This window comes from Ascaphus truei, chromosome 4 (genome assembly GCF_040206685.1).
Source record: "Ascaphus truei isolate aAscTru1 chromosome 4, aAscTru1.hap1, whole genome shotgun sequence".
Taxonomy (NCBI): Eukaryota; Metazoa; Chordata; class Amphibia; order Anura; family Ascaphidae; genus Ascaphus; species Ascaphus truei.
The window spans coordinates 223,024,096-223,037,188 of NC_134486.1; positions in this window are offsets into that span (position 1 = coordinate 223,024,096).

Consider the following 13,093-nt stretch of genomic DNA (forward strand, 5'->3'; position numbering starts at 1 on the left):
AATAATTTCATCTCAATCATTATATAGTAATGTTCAAATGTTAATCATACAACATATGTACAAGTAACATGACATTTTGGTACATGCTCATGAATTATTGTACTAATATTTCATGTAACACAATATTATATATGAGCAATAAGTGTAGCTACACAATAAAAATATTGACATGCAATTGATGTTCTTCTTCACATGTGACAAGTGTTGTCACACATACACACTCATTCTTGCTTTCGCGCATGAGTGCAGAGAGGAACATGTTCATACGTTGACGTAACGCAAGGTATGAATGAACAATGGCAAACAGTGCCCAACACATCAAAAATTGAACAAACAGCAACAACACAATACAGTCATGAAAAGTTCAAACACTTCTATGTTATAATATAGATATAACAACAATATGCTGTGTCAAAACATGTGACTGTGGATGCACCTTTTTCTCTATGTTGTTCATAATGTATTAACAATTCACATGGCTCACATGAACATGCACGCAATTTCAACATGTTCAAAAACATACATGTGATTATTGACTAGTAAATAATATGTCTGCAGCATTTACAAGGGAATATGCTATAGTTGCATCATGTCCCAACATGGAATAAAAAAATTCTACATTATGGCCAAAATAATGAAAATTGTATATTGTAAAACTATGTAAATGAGTCTGATGAATTCACATATTTAGTTTGAACACTAGTGAATGTTGATAAAATATTCAAGTTCTTTCACTCAGATACAGCAGCAAAGAGATGATCAAAGGCTACACGGATTTGTATTTAAATTGCTTTTCAAACATACACAACTGTATGTTCAATCATGTTTACTTGTGCTAAATCAAAGAAGTCATGGATCATCTGTTGTTGCTGTATCCATGGATTGTTTCATATAGGAATCCCTGAACCATGAACTCAGTTCTTGTGCATGTCTCGCACTTGTTATCAATAATGTGCAATATTTTTGACAGCTACACTAATAAATATTGATAACAATCATATAGGACAGCAAACATGAAATATAATTTGTAGTTGGACAGCATTGTTCATTCATGCATAAATGATATACAAAAATGTTTAATCGTTGTAATTTTTTTATATATAAAACAAATACATACCATATCCAGATGTGCTTGGACAAAGAACACAGATGTTAAATGTGAGGAGGAGACCCAACACTATCCTTTGATGATAAGAAGGTTACATATGCCATTCAACGACACTTTCATGACTGTATTTATTAATATTCATATCTACCGTGTTAGTTACCTGAAAAATAGGTGTCGATCACATTCTGACGTGTCTCAACACCACTAGCTGTCTGCTCATTGTCACCTGCAGCATATACGGGAGGGTCTTCCTCAAGCCCCTCCCATATGTCGCCTTCAAGATTATGACGCAATGCAATATTGTGCAGAATGCAACAACAAATGACTATGTCAGACACCTTCTCAAGCTTATACTGTAATGCACCGCCAGTTTTATCTAAACACCTGAACCGACTTTTCAACAGTCCAAATGTACGCTCGATAACTGACCGAGTGGATATGTGTGCAACATTATATCTCTCCTCTACAGGTGATTGCGGATAAGCCAATGGTGTCAAAAGCCACGGGGGCTTATGCAGAGAGGAACGTAAAGTTAAATTTCGACAGGTTAGAGGCAAAAATTTCCTCATGTAGGCAGTTACTGGCGAGAACTTGGCGGGCCAATTCAAATTCGCCAGACTTGTGGCGAGAAGCGTGATTTCGCCAATGCGGAAACACGCACGATTCCAGTAGCTCTGATGCGTATGAACGCGCAAATCAGAGCTACTAAATGGCGCGTTCAGGGGAAATTTTGCCCGCCAACAAAAGTTGGCTGTATTGTGGCCAGGTTTTGCGCGCCTCAGAATGGCGAGTTTCACGCCAAGTGAAACTCGCCTAATTAGTAATTTCCTGCACACCGCGCTACCGGAGTACCCTGCATAGGACACAATTAAATGCCAAATCTGCGGCGAATTTAAGCCTTTCTGTTCCGTACCTCTCTGCATAAGCCCCACGGTAAGATCCCGTATCCTGAGTCACCTATAATAGAGCGTGAAAATTAATTTATACACTATACATTGTAGTCATGTTGTAACTTATATGTTCCATTGACAATTGTGAGTAATGTTGAAGCCACAATATTTATGACATGATATTTCATGTACCATGTCTGAGATGATAAGTAAACATGCACATATATCATGTGAAAACAAGAAAAAAATATTTCAATAATGATCAATTACACAATCATATTTAGGATATGAAAATTTTGCATTAGGTGACGATACCAATGTTGTATTAAAATATGTGCAATCATATATCTCAAGTAACACTTTGATTGATGGGCACTTGTGTTATAGTGTTATTGTGTGTGTGTGTGGGGGGGACATATTAGCAAATATGTATCCAATACACTATTATGCTAAATAGAATATGAAAATTGCACAATAAGTATGTTTCAGATTATTTGGGAAAATGATACAAAGTTCATTTCATAAACACAATTTAAAATGTGACCAAATTAAACATGATGACATATGTATGTTAACACTTCTTAATATGTACTCACCCACCAGCCAACCATGCCCAAAAGACCCATTTTCAAAGGCATGGAAAACTGATGAGTTTCTAAGGATAGATGAATCATTGCTGGAACCACAGAATCTGCCTACCACATTCATAATCTTCATCGTGGCATCGCATACCACCTGCACATTCAGGGAATGGTAGTGTTTTCTATTACGGTATGCATGCTCACTCTGACTAGGCGGGATTTAGGCAACATGGGTGCAATCGATTGCACCCATCACACATGGCATCCAGGCTATGGGCTCTATGCAGTAAGCGCCGATAAGGCGTTTTTCGGCATTTTTTGCCCTCCCGATTCAGTAAGCGCCGATAAGTGGGAATTACCGGCAAGTTTTGTTCCCGATAAAAAATTATCGGCAGCCGGGTGACTTTTTGAACTCGGTGGAATTCAGGTAGCCCCAATCAGCTTTTCACTGCTGATCGGCACTCCAGAATGGAGAGTTTTTTCGGCAATCCAGCCCGCCAACTAAAGTTGGCAACTTGGTGGAGGAGAAGCATCGTCAAGGGCGACACTTAGAAAAAATCAGCCCTTTTTCCTGTCTGCGATTGATGCCGGGGTCTCTGGAGCTGATACCAGCACCGGAGCCCCCCGGCATGCATCCGAGGCAGGAAAAATGCATGTACAGCCCATTTCATTACCTTAGCGGCTAACCGCTAAGGCAATGAAGGGGTTAACCAACCGTGCCAGTGTTATTGTGGGTAGCGGGGGTGGGTGAAGGGGGTATTTGGCCCTTGTATTTAGTTTGAGGTTTGAGGGGGGTTGCGGGTGCACTTAACCCCTTCACGACCGTAGCTGTTAATACCGCTACGGTCATGAAGGGGTTAAGGCCTCCCGCTACCCACCCGCAAGCCCTAAACAACCACCGTTGGGGCTAATACCCCCTTCAACCACCCCCGCTACCCACAATTAAAAATACTCACACACAGCAGCCCCACATTAAATAAATAAATAAATATATCTAAATAAATAAATAAATATAAATAAATAATAATAAAAAAAAATATATATATATATATATATATATATATATATATATATATATATATATATATTACCCCAACAACCCCTATAACCCCTAACATACACATATATGCACATCAATGATACTATAGGCCGGCGGGGGCCATTGGGTGTTATGAAATAAATAAATAAAGATATCTAAATAAATAAATAAATGAATATAAATAAATAATATATATACACAGGCACGTCCCTGAGGAAGGTCACGCTTGGTTGATCGAAACGTTGGATGTGGTGCCATGTTATACTGAATATAGTTCTATTGGACTTACTAGACTGTGTGCTGTCTCGTTTTTTCCGGACTCCAATCTGGTAAAACCTATTTATTTACATGTGCATATGGGACAAGCATCAGCATTTTTTCTGTTGTTTACAGTGTGCCAACTGAATGTGATTTTTTCATATATATATATATATATATATATATATATATATATATATATATATATATATATAACACCAACAACCCCTAACATACACGTATAAGCCGTATAAGCACATGAATGATACTATAGGCAAGCGGGGGCCCTCGGGTGTTACCCGTAGGCCTGCAGTACCAATTATGTGCCCCCCCCCAAAAAAATTAATGTCAAAACACATACATACTTTTAAAGGAATAATCCCCCCCCTTAACACATACAGTATAGTAATGGGCACAATTACTATTATCCACAAATGGATAATAGTGAATGTGCCCATTTTAAATACATATAGTACTCACCCATGTCCGGCTGCCACGATGAAGGCCATCGTCCTCTTCATCCTGCCCATGCCCCCTCCGATGCTGCAAAACAGACACAAGAATAAAAACATCCAAAGTAATGTCCCATAACCCCTTAATCACCATTGCGGTTATTAACCGCTACAGTCATTAAGGGGTTAACCCACCCTCACCCACTTCTCGAGAGGCCTACATACACTCCCCCACTAACCCCCCACCCCGTGAGGCCAAACAACCCTCACCCACTACCCACAAGGGAGGCCTACCCACATACCGTTGTGGAAAATACCCACAAAATACATATCCAATACAAAGCCAATACAGTGCAATTACATTCAGATATCAATTAACCCCTTAAACACCTTATCGGATAATAACCGCAAAGGTAATTAAGGGGTTAAGCCACACTGGCCCGATACCCACCCTTCACCCATGAATGTGTACAGTGGCTTCATCATGCAACTATATATTTATATACAGAGATATATATATATATATATATATATATATATATATATATATATATATATATATATATATATATAAATGTAGAAGGGTTATCAAAAACATGCTGTACTACAAATAACACTTCTGCATACAGACACACTACAATAATATCAATTTCCTTTAATAATCCTATCTTATCTTACAATCAAAATCCTCAAATGCCAATCAAAAACCTCAAATGAAAATCAAAACATTTCATTTACATTGTAGATATGATGCATACAATCTATGCACCATATACATTCTGCAAATGAATGTTAACAATAACATTCAAAACAAAATACCAATACCTCCAAACAAGTATACTATTTTAAGCAATCCATTAAACATACATCAATTAGCATTCATTAATGACATCCCTAAACAATTTAAATTCCATCCCTAACAATGAAACAATTAACTAATTCAAGCGTTCAACAGAACAAATTATCCTGTGAAAAAATATAAGTACCAACAAGAATACAATATAGAAAAGCAAGGCTGACCCTGACCTAAACTACACCATACTATAGCAACAATTACTTATATCTAATTTTAAAATACATTATACACACATTTAAGCATAGCAGCGTAGCCAAATTAATGTAAAACACAGCAAATCAAGCTTTTAAAACATAATTTCTTTCCCTGTATGTATATATCTCTCTAGACATACATACATACATACATACAGTGTCAAGAAATGATAAAGCAAAGAATAAAAAATATACACATGTAAAAAGCCTTTAAAATAAAAATCAAGTTAAATAAAATACATTTCTTTAGTTCACTTACCATTTCTTGACCCCACCGACTCCCGTTGAACAGCTTACTCACGAACCAATCCACCAGGCACAGGAACCCATAAAATAATGAACCATAAAAAAATAAACATTACACTAAAAATCCAAATCAATCCAGGGTCTTCTATTTGTAATCCATCTTCATCTGTATTCTTCTTTCTTCTATCTTCTTCCGGGGTCTTCTTCCATCTTCGGTCACGCCCTGGCCTTCTTCTTCTGTAGGAGGTCCTTCCTCCTCGGCGCCTTGCTTACTTAATGAATGCTAATTGATGTATGTTTACTGGATTGCTTAAAATAGTATACTTGTTTTGAGGTATTGGTATTTGGTTTTGAATATGTTATTGTTAACATTCATTTGCAGAATGTATATGCTGCATAGATTGTATGCATCATATATACAATTACCTTTGTGGTTATTATCCGATAAGGTGTTTAAGGGGTTAATTGATATCTGAATGTAATTGCAATGTATTTGCTTTGTATTGGCTATGTATTTTTTGTGGGCAACGAAAGACCAGGATGTTGCTAGCGACGGGGGCTTCTTAATGATGAGGTCAGTAGTACTTTATTTATTGTAATATGCTAGTTAATGTGTTTAATAATGGGCAAATAATCTATTATCCCTATCTGGATAATAGTTATTGTGCACATTATTGTACTGTAGGTATTGGGGGGGAGGGGGTGTATGTATTGAATGTATAGGCCAGGTTTATTTTTTTTACATTCAGGGTTTGTTCCGTGGTTCTGCGTGAGACCTCTGGAGACCACCTGCGGTCTCCTCGGGTATCTCACGGGTATCAGGCTGGTGGTTCCACGGGTGACACCTGCGGGGATGAAGCGGTGGACTCACATCTGTGGGGGCACTGCGGACCCGTATTCTGCGGGGATGAAGCGGTGGTCCCACATCCGTGGGGGCACCGCGGACCCATAGGTGTGGGGATGAAGCGGTGGTCCCACATCCGTGGGGGCACCGTGGACCCGTAGTGAGCACTCGTGAGTTCCCAGACCCCCGTGGGAACCACCAGAGGCCCCGCAGACACCTATGGGTCTGACCCGGGTCTCCCAGACATCCGCGGGCCTACCGTGGGGACCCAATTGTGGCCCATGGTGACCCAAGGAGACCACCTGGGGGCCTTTGTGCTTGCCGGGACCCACCAACAGGCCTCCAGAACCTGTTTGAAATGAGCTGCTGGTACCCTGTAGGTCTGTCAGGTGCCCCGCCAGCTACCGGGGACTCGCGTAGGGCTGTGTTATGAACCCTGTTTGTAAAAGGATAAATCATGTTTTTATGGGGGGGCACAAGGGGTGGGTAATGTATTTAATAAATAGAATGATGCTTATTGTGGGGCTGTGTATTGTTTTTATTGTGGGTACTGGGGGGGGGGGTATTTTCCCCAACAGTATGTGGCTAAGCCTCCCTTGTGGGTAGTGGGCGAGGGTGGTTAGGCCTCACGGGGTGGGGGTTAGTGTGGGAGGGTATGTAGGCATTCTGAGTGGTGAGTGAGGGTGGGTTAACCCCTTAATGACTGTAGCGGTTAATAACCGCAATGGTGATTAAGGAGTGAGGGGACATTACTTTGGATGTTTTCATTCTTATGTCTGTTTTGCAGCAGCGGAGGGGGCATGGGCAGGATGGGTGAGTGCTATATGTATTTAATGTATTTATTGTTGTTTATGTATTTTAAATACACAGGGGGTGTATGGAATTTATTGCTATGTTTATTGGGGGCAAATGTCCCCAATAAACATGCTATTCAGCCTTAACCCCTTCATTGCCTTAGCGGCTATACGCTATGGTAATGAAGCAGCATTTATGTATTTTAATAATATTGTGCGGAAGCAGGGGGTCCCCTGAGCTGAACCGCATTGATTTGTGGCTCAGAGACCCCCTGCTTCCCGAGTTAAATGCCCCGGTTTGGGGCATCGGTTACAGTGTCGCCGCCATATTTATAGCGTAAACGGCGCGAATGGGGCGCTATAAAGATGGCGGCGACACTGCCACCCGATGACACATACTGGGGCCTGTAACTTGGGAAGCAGGGGTCCCTGGTCCACAAAGCAACGCGGTTCAGCTCAGGGGACCCCCTGCTCACAGTACACTATTATTAAAAATACATTCATGCTGCTTCATTACCGTAGCACATAGCCGCAAAGGTAAGGGACGAGTCTTTATTGATATGTGTGTTTTACTGATAGTGTAGATGTGCAGAGGGTCTCCGGAGCTGAACCGCTTTGGTTTTTGGTCCGGGGACCCCCTGCTTCCCGAGATACAGGCCCCTTTATGGGGTGCCGGTATCCCTCTGCTTTGTTTACATTCCGCGGTCACGTGATCGGGACCTTGAAATGCAGAGAGATTCCGGCACCTCATAAAGGGGCCTGTATCTCGGGAAGCAGGGGTCCCCGGACCTGAAACCAATGTGGTTCAGCTCCGGAGACCCCCTGCACATGTACACTATCAGTAAAAATTGTTTATAAATACTTTATATTTTGCTGATGTTTGCGCTGAGAGCGCGGCTGGTCTCTCTCTGCTGCAAACACCTATCGGCAGAAAAGGCCTATCGGTAGGTTATCGGGAGCCAGGCTGTATCGGCACAGGCTCATCGGCAGTTTTGCTTTCGCAGTGATTCGGCAGGGATTGGCATGGATTCGGCCCTTACTGAAAACTGCGAGGGCAAATCGCCAAAATAAGGCATATCGGCAACACTTGCCGAAGAGATTTTATCGGTGCTTACTGCATGAGGCCCTATGTTATAAAAGCCATTTTTGACTTCCAGCCACTCTGTCTGCTCTTTAGGAAAATTAATATAATTCCTAGCGCGTCTAGTCAGTGCACGTAGAAACTGGCTAAAGGCCCGTGAGAATGACGACTGCGAGACCCCGCCCACTATGCCCACAGTTGTTTGAAAAGACGCAGAAGCCCAAAAATTTAATGAGCACAGCATTTTAACAAGACCAGGGACTGCACGACCTCTGGCTGTTACACTATCCAAATCTGCTCTTATTTCTTCATAAAGAGCTAAAATTACTGCTGAACTTAATCTATACCGATTTATAATCTCCGCCTCACTCAGCCCATTTAAAAGTGTTCTTTCACGGTACACACGTGGACGGGCTACCAACATGTCTCTCCTCTCTCTTCTCCTCCTATCCCTCTCCTGTCCCTCTCCTCTCCCTCTCACATCCTGTCTATTTTGTCCCTCCTGCAAAAGAAGCCTCCGCCTTCTCATCATCAAACCTCTTCTTTGCATATCCATGTCCACGTCACAAGGAGGGTTGATTGTTCCTCCTTTAAATACATATGTGATTAGGTCACGTGACTGCATTACATTCACCTGTTGTCTAAATATATTTCCTTTTTCATGTCATATTACTGTTTACGAACAATGAGTAACTGTTAATTTGCACATAAAAACATTGTTAGCTAATAATGATACATGTTTGTAAATGACAATACAACATTGGTTACAACAAGTTACCAACACATTAAAAATGCATCCAAATTTGTATGTACACAAGTGCGTGCAAGAAGATTTGATTACATGAATGTAGAGAAATATATAAAAGCATATTGCCGGATGAGGGTGTTTAGTAAGAATATTTGTGTAATTTCACACACATTTTTGTGCTGGAAACAATATCCGTCAATACAAACAATATGTATAATGTTAATTGATTATTTACTATATCCATATATTATTTTTGATGTCATTGTTGTCTGAAGAACAGTAGTAACATGCAAGTGTTGCACTGCATTGTGTCCAATGTATTCCTGGAATGTTAATGAGTGTGTACACAATATGTTATACAATTGGTTCTGTACTAGAGAGAGGGCGTGCCTACAAAACATTTAAATATTAGCAATATGCATTATGTTTTACTTGCAACATGCTTTTAATATTATAAACATTATGAAATAAATGTCAACATTTTGTACACGAGCCTTGTTATTATTATAAGGTATTTCAGGTTAATGAAGTATATCAGTTTTTATGTTGACAAACATGATTCATCTTATATGAAGTGTACCTTTAAGAGACAATTGCCAGAGACTTACCATTACTAATACATTGATTTACTCAGTAACTAATCATAACAGTAACAACTGATATATTTAAAACATCATAAACGTAACAGGTGACACTATTATGTCAATAAGATGAACTACTGTACTTCATGTAACAAATCATATATTTCAAAGACCACAGAAGCAATAATACAAACTAATATGTCTTAGCTCCATTGACAGCATGCTAACAAAATATATTTCAAAAAGGTTTTTTTTTCTAAGTGCTGATCCGCCGCTTATCAGCAGCCTCTCACCATCAACTTGCCTACTTTTTGTGGCGTGCTGGATTCGGCAACAAAACGCCATTCTAGAGTGGCGAATAGCAGCGCAAAGCTACTCGCCACTACTAGAATACTGCGTGGCGGAAAAAATGTCTATTTGAGGTGAAAAGTGCCTTCTCGCCTCGGAAAAAAACAAACCGCCAAACCGTTTTTTTTATTCTCGCCACGTTTTCACCCCTTACTGAATAAGGGTAGGCATTTTTGGCGTGAAACGGGCGAGAAGTGCCTTTCCGCTGCTTACTGCATGAGGCCCTTAGTGTTTAAGTTCAGTTTATTCGAGTTTGATCCAGAACACTTGTTCATACTCATAGGATCGGAGCGTTTAATTTTCGTTTTAATACCCATTATTTTAATTTGGATAATAAAGTATATGTTTTAATGTGTCCATCATATCACCCTTCAGGTGTTTCTAGGTTTCTGCTCTTTGTTAATTTGATTACTGATACCTACCTAGGGAGCACCTACACCAACCACTTTCAGACAGTTGCGGGGGTTCACCTATTTGTCTATACATCCTGGGTACATGCTGGGTACATGCTGCAACATTTCAGTGACATTTCTGCAGACAGACTAATGGCCCATCAGATTAACAGCGGGGGTCCCTGGCAGTCACATTCAAACTGAATTGGACTGCCAGGGACCCCTGCTGTGTTAATCCGATGGGCCATTAGTCTCTGCAGAAATGTCACTGAAATGTTTGCAGCATGTACCCAGCATGTACCCAGCATGTACCTGGATCATGTTAGTGATATCCTCAGATTTTCCAAGGCAAATTTAAGGCAAGTTTTAGGATACTCGTCGGCGCACCTGTAAAACCATGGAATTCAAAGAGGGTGTACTTTCTTTTTCACATGACTGTAGGTCGCAAGTTTCTTCAATGAAATGTAAAAATGGTTGAACTACCCACAATGACTGAGAGATAGCTCATAAATTTACTGAATTCTACAATAAACTATACAATTTGAAACCTCCCAAAGAACAAGCCCAACTCTCAAATTTGGAATCTATTTCCCAATATTTGGAGGGTTGCGGCCTCCCTCACCTGATACCAACAGAAATTGTCGCTCTTAAAGCTGCAGTTCAGTCTATATCCTGCATGTGTGTTTTTTTTAATAAATCAGTTCTGTAGTAAGAAATAATACTTTTAGCATTTTCTGTTTTTAAAAAAACAACTTTGAAAGACCAATTTTCTTGTATTCTATTTTAACAAGCATTTGCTAAGGCACTGCCCCTTCATGTCCTGTCACAAACCCAGGCACACCCCTTTGTCAGCACTGCCCTCCCTCTCTCTAAACGTGCACTAGCATCTGGTCACATGATCTTCCTCATAGAGTACATTCAAGGAAGCTGGAGAAAAGGGATCAGCCTGCATGCATAGCAGCTCGGATAGGCGATTTCAAACTTATTACAGTGTTTATTCCATTCATTGCACGTGTATATAATGTAAAATTGTAATAATTCCATTTATAGCAAACGTGTATATGTGAATATTATTTAGATGTATATGTATGTTACTGAAATGTGGAGTGAGTGTGTAGGTAAATACACACAATACACTTCCACTGCATATATATATATATATATATATATATTATATATATTATATATTATATATGTATGTATATGTGAAGTTATGTGAGTAAAAAAGTGACAAAAACCCTCCATAGCAAGGCAAATAGCAAATGGAAATATTACTGTATGCTCATTTGTATGTATATATATATTTATATACACACACACTTCAAATACGGATAGTGATTCACGTAAATGATATATATATTCACTTTCTGGGAGTATAAGAGTGACTGTCCTGTTGTTCCTTTTTTTGTATCCATCATTGAATGGTATGCACCCTCTCTTTACGTTTATTTTATACTAGCTGAGAGACCCGGCGTTGCCCGGGATGTAATGTTCCCGCTCCTCTCTCCTCACCCCTCCCCCTCTCTCTGTTTGTCCCCCATTCACATCAATCCAGTTCCCCCCCTCCCTCCTTTACAGCTTCATGCAGTGTGTGTGCGTCCGTCATTGTGTGTGCGTCAGTCAGTCAGTGTGTGTGCGCGCGCGTCAGTGAGTCTGACGCAGAAACACAAACACACACACAGACTGACTGACGCACACACACACACAGTCAGTGTGTGCGTGTGTGCCTCAGTCAGTCAGTGTGTGCGTGCGGCAGTCAGTCAGTCAGTGTGTGTGGGTGTGGGGGTGTGCGCGCGCGCGCGCGTCAGTAAGTGTGTGTGTGTCAGTCAGTGTGTGTGTGTGTCAGTCAGTGTGTGTCAGTCAGTGTGTGTGTGTGTGTGTGTGTGTGCGCGCGTCAGTCAGTGTGTGTGTGTGTCAGTGTGTGTGTGTGTGTGTGTGTGTGTGTGTGTGTGTGTCAGTGTATGTGTGTGTGTGTCAGTGTGTGTGTGTGTACCATTCATTGTGTGTGTGCGCGCGCGCGCGTCTGTGTGGGTGTGGGGGTGTGCGCGCGTGCGTCAGTCAGTGTGTGTGTGTGTGTCAGTCAGTGTTTGTGTGTGTGTGTCAGTGTGTGTGTTTGTTTGTGTCAGTGTGTGTCAGTGTGTGTGTGTGTGTGTGTGTGTGTCAGTGTGTGTGTGTGTGTGTGTGTGTGTGTGTGTGTGTGCAGCAGTCAGTGTGTGTGTGTGCAGCAGTCAGTGGGTGTGTGTGCAGCAGTCAGTGGGTGTGTGTGCAGCAGTCAGTGTGTGTGTGTGTGTGCGCGCGTCAGTCTGTGTATGTGTGCGTGTGGCTGTGAGGGGTTGTGTGCATGCGGCTGTGAGGGGTTGTGTGCGTGCGTCAGTATGTATGTGTGTGTGTCAGTCAGTGCGTCAATCAGTCAGTGTGTGTGTGTGTGTGTGTGCGTGCGTCAGTCAGTCAGTGTGTGCGTGCGTCAGTGTGTGTGCGTGCGTCAGTCAGGGTGTGTGCGTGCGTCAGTCAGGGTGTGTGTGCGTGCGGCTGTCAGTGTGTGTACGTGCGGCTGTCAGGGTTTGTGTGCGTGCGCCAGTCAGGGTTTGTGTGCGTGCGCCAGTCAGGGTGTGTGTGCGTGCGGCTGTCAGTGTGTGTACGTGCGGCTGTCAGGGTTTGTGTGCGTGCGCCAGTCAGGGTTT